Here is a 10,237-nt window from a genome sequence, read left to right on the forward strand (position 1 = left end):
GTTTGTCCCACCGCCATCCTTTAACTTCAGCCCAGCGACAATACTGAAGTTTGGTGTGTGTGGTGCTACTTTAAGGGCTGAGCTTTATGTCTCACTGGGAGAAAAACGGCCTTTGAAGTTACAGTGTCCCAGAGAAATCAATGGATTTAATTAAATAAGTTTATATTGTTAGGTGCAGATCGAACAATGTTGTTGAACAACAGAAAAAATTGAAGAAGTTTGTTTTGCCTTTAGTGTCGCAAAGACAATTGGATTAACACAGTTGAAACAAAATCAAATAAGAAGTTCTGCATAAGGGACTGTAGGCCTCCATCAGAACCAAACCAGGTTTCAAATGAGACAAAACATGATTGACGCTGGTTGAACAGGACTTTAACTTTTGAAACAGTCTCTGCCATTTGAACAGACCAGACAATCACAGTGGTACAGTTAGGAATGAGTGATGTATCAGTTTTAGCACTGGTAAACATACATGTTTCCACAATCATGCAACAAATAATTTAATCCCCAATATCACACATAAATACATTTTGTTATTAGAGCTTCAACTTAAGATAAATCTGTGGGCCTTGCTATGTATTTTCAAATCTAAATATTGGTATGAGCAAACCACAGCACCAGGTCAAATCAGTATCTATATAGGACCATCCCTAGGTACAGTGTCTTATAAATGTGTGAGTCAATCAAATAAAAAAATCACAGTATGTCCATAATTACAAGATAATATACCATAGTTACTAATACATCTATCTATCTACAGGGTGGGCCATAAGTTTCCATACATAGGATTGGGCACTTGATGGCCACAGTGTATCAGGTAAGACATAAATCATCTCAAGGAACGTCTCATTAATAACTCCTGTTTGTGTGAGAAGTAACCTCAAAGATCAAACGATTATTAAGGATTATTGACTATGACTAAACAACAGTGAAATGCTGCCGTTGGGTCAGTTGATACGCCGCGAAAATGTGTCCTATCACAATGATGCAGACGAGTCAGATCTATGTTTCACTGTCGCAGGTGAATATGGACCAGTAGATTCACTCTGTCACTGCATCCAACAGATCAGTTTGTGGAGGCAGAACAACTTTCTCCAGCTGAACTCAGAAAGACTGAAATCATCATCTTTGTCACAGAAACAAAGAGAAAGTGTTAGCAGTCACCTCCAGAACCTACAAATCAAGTTTGAAATCTGGGGGTAATAATGGACTTGAATTTTAACAGCCACGTCAAATCAATAACATCAGCAGCTTTTTACCATCTAAAAAACATTGTCAAAATCAAAAGTATAGTGTCTGAAACAGATTTGGAGAGACTTTATCTATGTGTTTGTCTCCAGTAGATTAGACTGTAACGGCCGCTCACTGGTCTCTCCAAACGAGCTGTAAAACAGCTGCAGTTCATCCAGAACGCTGCTGCTCGGGTCCTGACTAGAACCAGGAAGTATGATCACATTAGTCCTGTTCTCAGGTCTCTGCACTGCCCCCTGTGGCTCAGAGAAGAGACTTTAAAGCAGCTCTGCTTGTGTACAAGTCTCTCCATGGCCTAGCACCAAAGTACATCTCAGACATGTTAGTGCCATATGAACCATCTCGGACTGTGAGGACCTCAGGGACCGACCTCCTGCAGGTGCCAGAGTCAGGACTAAACATGGACCGGCCTCCTGCTGGTGCCAGAGTCAGGATTAAACATGGACCGGCCTCCTGCTGGTGCCCAGAGTCAGGACTAAACATGGACCGGCCTCCTGCTGGTGCCCAGAGTCAGGACTAAACATGGACCGGTCTCCTGCTGGTGCCAGAGTCAGGACTAAACATGGACCGGCCTCCTGCTGGTGCCAGAGTCAGGAATAAACATGGACCGGCCTCCTGCTGGTGCCAGAGTCAGGACTAAACATGGACCGGCCTCCTGCTGGTGCCAGAGTCAGGACTAAACATAGACCGGCCTCCTGCTGGTGCCAGAGTCAGGACTAAACATGGACCGGCCTCCTGCTGGTGCCCAGAGTCAGGACTAAACATGGAGCGGCCTCCTGCTGGTGCCAGAGTCAGGACTAAACATGGAGCGGCCTCCTGCTGGTGCCAGAGTCAGGACTAAACATGGACCGGCCTCCTGCTGGTGCCAGAGTCAGGACTAAACATGGACCGGCCTCCTGCTGGTGTCAGAGTCAGGACTAAACATGGACCGGCCTCCTGCTGGTGCCAGAGTCAGGACTAAACATGGACCGGCCTCCTGCTGGTGCCAGAGTCAGGACTAAACATGGAGCGGCCTCCTGCTGGTGCCAGAGTCAGGACTAAACATGGACCGGCCTCCTGCAGGTGCCAGAGTCAGGACTAAACATGGAGCGGCCTCCTGCTGGTGCCAGAGTCAGGACTAAACATGGACCGGCCTCCTGCTGGTGCCAGAGTCAGGACTAAACATGGACCGGCCTCCTGCTGGTGCCAGAGTCAGGACTAAACATGGACCGGCCTCCTGCTGGTGCCAGAGTCAGGACTAAACATGGACCGGCCTCCTGCTGGTGCCAGAGTCAGGACTAAACATGGACCGGCCTCCTGCTGGTGCCAGAGTCAGGACTAAACATGGACCGGCCTCCTGCTGGTGCCAGAGTCAGGACTAAACATGGACCGGCCTCCTGCTGGTGCCCAGAGTCAGGACTAAACATGGAGCGGCCTCCTGCTGGTGCCAGAGTCAGGACTAAACATGGACCAGCCTCCTGCTGGTGCCAGAGTCAGGACTAAACATGGACCGGCCTCCTGCTGGTGCCAGAGTCAGGACTAAACATGGACCGGCCTCCTGCTGGTGTCAGAGTCAGGGCTAAACATGGACCGGCCTCCTGCTGGTGCCAGAGTCAGGACTAAACATGGACCGGCCTCCTGCTGGTGCCAGAGTCAGGACTAAACATGGAGCGGCCTCCTGCTGGTGCCAGAGTCAGGACTAAACATGGACCGGCCTCCTGCAGGTGCCAGAGTCAGGACTAAACATGGAGCGGCCTCCTGCTGGTGCCAGAGTCAGGACTAAACATGGACCGGCCTCCTGCTGGTGCCAGAGTCAGGACTAAACATGGACCGGCCTCCTGCTGGTGCCAGAGTCAGGACTAAACATGGACCGGCCTCCTGCTGGTGCCAGAGTCAGGACTAAACATGGACCGGCCTCCTGCTGGTGCCAGAGTCAGGACTAAACATGGACCGGCCTCCTGCTGGTGCCAGAGTCAGGACTAAACATGGACCGGCCTCCTGCTGGTGCCAGAGTCAGGACTAAACATTTGGAATCTGCGTTTCATGCAGCTAAACTTCCCAAAATGTCCCCATGTGTGGACAAATAAAGGCTTATCTTATCTTAAACTCTGGAACAGTCTCCCTGAGGTTGTGAGACGCGCCTTTTCTCTGGCAGCGTTTAAATCTGGGCTAAAACGTTTCTCTTTAGCTGTGGCTTTGAGTGTACTCATTTTATCTACTATTCTTTCTTTTTAATTGTATTTCAACATCATTATTTGTGCTTTTATTTTTGTCTTGTGATTTATATTTAATTGTGATTTAAATGTGTTACTGTTGTAAAGTCACTTTTACTTTTCTCTATAAATTAACTTTCATTCACAATTCTAATAGTACCATTGCTTACAGGCTTTATTAAATCTAACTTTCAGAGGGAAAAAGTTATGATATTGCCACACAAACAACATAAGTACACTTAGATAAGTATACATAGATAAGTACACATAGATAAGTACACATAGATAAGTGTACAAAGATAAGTACACATAGATAAGTACACATAGATAAGTACACATAGATAAGTACACATAGATAAGTGTACAAAGATAAGTACACATAGATAAGTACACATAGATAAGTACACATAGATAAGTACACATAGAAAAGTATACATAGATAAGTGTACATAGATAAGTGTACATAGATAAGTGTACATAGATAAGTGTACATAGATAAGTACACATAGAAAAGTACACATAGAAAAGTACACATGGATAAGTGTACATGGATAAGTGTACATGGCAAAGGCGGTTAGCGCTCTTGCCTCCCAAGAAGGAGATCATGGGTTCGATTCCCGGACCAGACCAACATCACATGATCTCTGGGTGGAGTCTGCATGTCCTCCGTGTTACCGTGGGTTCTCTCCGGGTTCTCCGGCTCCTCCCACCGTCCAAAGACATGCATGTGTTAGGTCAAATTGGTGACTCTAAATTGGCCCTAGTGAATGAATGTGAGAGTGAACTGTCTGTAATGTATATGTCTCTGTGTTGGCCCTGTGACAAGTTGGCCACTGTCCAGGGTGTACCCCGCCTAAGGCCCGAAGTCACTGGGATAGGCTCCAGTCACCCGCGACCCCGAAAGGGAACAAGCGGTAGAAAATGGATGGATGGATGGATAAGTACACATAGAAAAGTACACACAGATAAGTACACATAGATAAGTATACATAGATAAGTACACATAGATATCTGTACATAGATAAGTACACATAGATAAGTACACGGCAGATAACATAAGATTGCTCTTCGTTCTGCTCCTTTTCATTAATTCTTTGTGTTACTGTATGTCACTGATTATGTATTTCATCTGTTATAATAAATAAATACACAATAATTATGTATTTAGTTCTGTCACGTGAATAATTACGATAATCGATTAGCCAAATAATCTTGACATCCTTAGTTCACACTGTTTGGTCCAACATTGAGCCAATTTAGTCCTGATCTAGTCTAGGTTTTGTCTCGGGTTAGTCCCAGATTTGATGTGAATAAAGAGTGAAAGTGGCTTTAGTTTCCCACTTCAGTCCTGGTTTGGTCCCGGTTTCCATGTGGCGCACCATTAAAGCTCTGCGCAGGCTTTTACGCATTGAGCCTGCGCCATCCTGCCCTGTCCCGAGCTGTCCCGAGTCCTGTCCCGAGTCCTATCCTGTCCCGAGCTGTCCCGAGTCCTGTCCCAAGCTGTCCCGAGCTGTCCCGAGTCCTGTCCCGAGTCCTATCCTGTCCCGAGCTGTCCCGAGTCCTGTCCCAAGCTGTCCCGAGCTGTCCCGAGTCCTGTCCCGTGCTGTCCCATATTATCCCGAGTCCAGTCCCGTGCTGTCCCATATTATCCCGTGCTATCCCGTGCTGTCCCATATTATCCCGTGCTGTCCCCAGTCCTGTCCCGTGCTGTCCCATATTAACCCGAGCCCTGTCCCGTGCTAGTCCTTAACTGGACCGTTTGGACAGTCCACACTACAAAACAACCCCGCGCGTGCATTTAGTTACATAATAACCTGGGGGAAAAACATTTTCATACATTTACACAAAACGCGCTGTCAACTGCTGTTACGCGCGCGCATCTTTGTTAAAGAGCGTGAATTACCATGACCAAGCCGTTTGATGTGATTTCATGGCTGAATGTAATGGTTTTGGTTGTTTGCCAGTGTTCTGTCCCCGCGCCTAAAGCAGCTGCAGAGATCAGCACATTTCACTGACTTTCCGCGTCAATAAACACCAAACTAAACCGTGGCAATAAACAGCGCGAATGGATAAAGTTGTAGAAATGTGTTGAAAAGCGTTAAAGGATGATTCAAGGTGAAATGGTCGGCGTTTTTACCGTTTTTGTCGCGCTGGTAATCCGTGGAGACGTCCGCCACAGACACGGCGCCGCTCGCTCTCTCGCTCGGTTCGTGTGTTTACCGTCCGACCGGCGCTGACCAATCGCGACGCAGAGGACCGTGCAGCGTCATGACGTCACATCCGTACGTACAAACAGAACGTGCACCTGTAATCCGCTTCAAAGATCCGCTCTGGGCGAGATGGAGACAAGGAACGAATTATGTTTATCACAACATTACAGATTATTGTTTTTTTTTATGAAGTGATGCAAGAAAACCAAGCATTAATAACAAAACAGATAGAACATGTGTAGTTTTGTCATTGTTTGAGTATGCTGGGGGCATTGTTAGGATAAAAATAGGCCTATTACTATTACCACTAAAACTATAGTTAAAATAAAATATAATATAATATTTCTCTTTTTTATATATATATAATATTTTTCTTCTTTTTTTTTGCAGTTTTATTTCATCGTTGGTGTCCTGACTCTGGGTCCAGGAGCAGAGCTCTTCTACATCAGCAACTGGCATCAACTAAACATAACTCATGTTTTCTTATTGAATCAAATCTAAATTGTATCTGAATTATACTTTTTAATCATAAGGCCGATCTCAGCAATTCACAAAAAGACCTTTCTTTATTATAAATGTGTGTGAGACGTGGCTAAAGCTCGAGTTAAGAGGAAACTTGCTCCAGTTTATCCCTTGGTTTTCCCACATGTATTTAGTTGTATTTTCTCTATTTTAGCTATATAAACAATGATATAATCCTGTCTACAGTTGGCAGGTGTCAAATTAGTCAAAAACTGGGACAATTCAATGGTTCTGGATACATCTGCAGGGACATGGGACACAGGGCTCAAAACTGGGACTGTCCCGGGTAAATATGGACGTTTGGTCACACCACTCTACGCAACATTTTAACCTCGTGTTATACAATGCATCAGGTTTGACTTTTTAAACTGCTAATTCTGTAAAGTTAAACACTATTATCATGGAAAAAATGAATCTTTTACACAAGTGCCGACGATGGATGAAACAGAAGTTATATTTCCCCCTAAACTGCAAGCAGGGAGCGCATGACACACGTGCAAATGACACAAAACAACACCATAAGACTGTTGAATAGTTTGTACAGTGCACTAGTGAGCCCGTTCTCCATCCACTTGAATCCCTCTGAGTGGATTTGAGTCCGGAGTGATGCCTCTGTCCTCAGCTCCTCTCTCTGGGGATTGACAGCTGTGAGTGACGGGATCACACTCTGGCCTTTATGCCTAATTTAATCATTACATTTACCGTTACTGGGGAAAAACATGAGCCAATATAATATAAATCATTTAAAGAGATATTGTTTGAACAAGTTATTGGTTGTATTGGATATTTGCTTTGACTCTTTATGTGATGATTATGATTATATATTATGTATTAACTCCTCATAGATGAGGAACATATTGTTATACTTAATTTACCAAAGAAAGTTGAAGCCATATTTCTGAACATTCTCTATGGAGATGGATACGTTTTATCCCATAGTGTGGAACCTATAAACCAAAAAACTTTAGCTCTAGTGTATTTTTTGTTAAATTTTTTTTTACTTATTGGGCCTTTATATAATTTGAGTAGATTATATAGTACTTTATTTCAGTTGGATTGTGGGTTTGGAGTTGGAGAATTTTGCTTTATGGATATGGAATTTGCCAAAAAGTTGTTCAATGTTAATTTTTGTACTTTTTATTTATATAATTTTGATAAAGTATGTTCCTCCTCTCGGATGATTATATTCTATTCTTCATAATCGTACAAGTCCAGATGGAGCGGGGTAAATGTGATGAAGAAGTATGTCATTGCTGCTGTCACAGTCCAAGTTCTTGTCCCACAGACTTGTGAATATTGTCTGATGTTTACCTCTGGAGGAGTGAGACCGATACTGCCGCGCGCTCTGGCCACGTGCGCGCACCAATGAGTGCGCGCGGGAGCTGCGTGCGCCGAAACTGACCGAGCGTGGCACGTTTGACAAGTTCAGCTGCTGCAGACACAAACATCCCGTGGTGAAGAGGAGGGGAACACCGCGAGGAGAGGAGGACAATGAGCACGTGCCAGGGAGAATGGAAAGAATGTTAAATGAAGGCAAAGGCATTCACACTGCTCTAAATGACACATTACTCCTGATACTTTTTGTACTATGGAATCTAATTTAGTTACAAAAGGTCTGGAAACTAAAAGAACTGACTCCAATTGGTTAGTTTAAAGTAATACTGTTTTTAGAGAACATATTCCTGTTGTTATGACTGATCTGCACTGCCACTTAGCCATATCTAATAATAATACAACTTTTCTGTTACTGCCCTTTGATGGCAACACCAAATCTACAATAATTGAAATCTAAAATAATTGAAAAGTGAATGGAGTGGTTATTTTAAGTAAATCCAAGTCTACAGAATGAAGGATATAAAGAAAGAAAGCTTGTATTTGAATGATGCAGTTCCATAAGCCACCAGCAGATGGCAGGCTCATCATACCGGTTTAGGGGCCTTCAGCCGGCTGTGGAGCCCTGTGGCCCTCATTATCAGTCTGGAGTGAGGATATAAATTATTGTCAGCAAACGTCTGTCTAATGCACTTTGTGTCAAATATAATTTTAGTTTTAAAGTTAATTTTAAAACTAAATATTTAACTTCTTTAGTTCCTTTATATTCATGCAAACGAGGCACACACACATTTATATACATATTTTTTTATCACCAAATTATTTTATTTTCAAGTTTTATCAAGGTGTTATTTGCAAAACTAGACTCATTAAATGTGTTGATTTGAATCAGGGACGACAACAGTCTTCATATTTTAGGTTCTGACACAGGCGCCAGGCGGATGTGATCCTGATCAGGAGCAGAGGCACCGCTCTGTGGGGGTCACAGGTCACGCAGGGATATCATACATTGGTGTCAAATTCTAAATCAAATGTTTTGTCAGTTTGTTTTGTTTCTCTTTTCACTCTTACATGAGAACTGTTCAGGGACACTACTTTGTACTCCTACTTTTGTGTTATTACATGAAGTATATACATGATTGAAGTAGTGTTACACTTGCGTAGTTTGATAACTCATTATCATTAATCTTACAGATAAATGCTATTGATCATGCTATTGTTTCAACACATCTCCATGATATACAGCCTGAAGTGTCTGATCTGGTTCATACTCTGGCTCTACAACAGGACAATGAGCAGAGCCTCCACCTCTGGAGCGTCTGGACTTCAGAACCTGCTGAGTGAGCAGCAAAGAGATCACGGTTCAGAACCAAATAGTTTAAAGTCACTTAATTATAAGTAGAAAGCTATCACAGCAACATCTTTTAAATCTATAAATATGCAGATAAACTTGGATAAAAAAAATATTTTTTTTCAGCCCCAGGCACCACTTGGGGGCAGTAGTCTTAACAGTGACTCACAGTTCACAATTTTGCAGTTAATGTTTAACATTAGCGCTGTCACTATTTACAACGAAAACGAGATCTTATTCGGTAAGAAGTATTTAGTTTGCTCATTTTTTTTATAAATTCGACAACCATAACGTGTGTCTTGTACTTTAAACCTTTTAAACTGTGTGGAGGAGGTAACGTAGCTAATCTAACATAGTTTTGCTGAAGTGCCGGTGACACTGTCTGAAATCGCTGTCCTCGGAGCTCCGCGGTGTCGTCAGGGTAATGGCCACTCGTGTTGGTGTCCTTGGGGACTTCACCGGAAGTAAGGGATGCCGTCAGACTGAAGAAGGAGGCCTATCAGGCCACTGTGGCTTGTAGGTCTCCGGAGGTCATCGACAGGTATCGGCAGGCCAAGCGAGCCGCGGCTCGTGCTGTCGCAGAGGCAAAAACCCGGGCCTGGGAGGAGTTCGGGGAGGCCATGGAGGAGGACTATCGGTCGGCACCAAAGAAATTCTGGCAAACCGTCCGGCGCCTCAGGAGGGGGAAGCAGTGTCTCACCAACACCGTTTACAGTGCGGGTGGAGACCTGCTGACCTCGACTGGGGATGTCGTCGGACGGTGGAAGGAATACTTTGAGGATCTCCTTAATCCCTCAGTCACGTCTTCCGAAGAGGAAGTAGAGACCGGGGACTCAGGGGCTGGCTCATCCATCACCCAAGCTGAAGTCACTGAGGTTGTTGGCAAACTCCTCAGTGGCAGGGCTCCGGGAGTGGATGAGATCCGCCCTGAGTACTTAAAGTATCTGGATGTTGTAGGACTGTCTTGGCTGACACGTCTCTGCAACATCTCGTGGCGTTCGGGGACCGTGCCTCTGGACTGGCAGACCGGGGTGGTGGTCCCTCTGTTCAAGAAGGGGGACCGGAGGGTGTGTTCCAACTACAGAGGGATCACACTCCTCAGCCTCCCGGGTAAGGTCTATTCCAAGTAGAGCTGGGTTTCGATTCAAATTTCAAGAATCGATTCGATTCCGATTTTTACGTTTCAAATTTGATTTTTTCCGATTTTCTCAGATTCGCTCCGATTTCGATCTGATTTCCGATTCGATCCGATTTTGATTAGATCCGGGGGTTAATGTTATTAAAAATGAAAAATGTATTTGAACTGTTTCCTTCACTTCATGACTGTGTAGAGAAGCAACATATTAAAACTAGTATTATATCAATATTAAACTGCAAAT

General features: G+C 44.2%; 1 protein-coding gene across 2 annotated transcripts in view; it reads right to left on the reverse strand.

Annotated features, from left to right (window-relative positions):
- Positions 1–5,649, reverse strand: part of map3k13 (mitogen-activated protein kinase kinase kinase 13) — a 76,845-nt gene extending 71,196 nt beyond the window's left edge. For both annotated transcript variants that reach the window (XM_072444220.1, XM_072444218.1), the window contains exon 1: positions 5,581–5,649. The gene's annotated coding sequence lies outside the window, so the exon portion shown is untranslated. The remainder of the gene's footprint in view (positions 1–5,580) is intronic.
- Positions 5,650–10,237: the final 4,588 nt, after the last annotated feature.

Source organism: Eucyclogobius newberryi, unplaced genomic scaffold (assembly GCF_026437365.1).
Source record: "Eucyclogobius newberryi isolate DKJ021-1_F unplaced genomic scaffold, fEucNew1.0.hap1 SCAF_14, whole genome shotgun sequence".
Taxonomy (NCBI): Eukaryota; Metazoa; Chordata; class Actinopteri; order Gobiiformes; family Gobiidae; genus Eucyclogobius; species Eucyclogobius newberryi.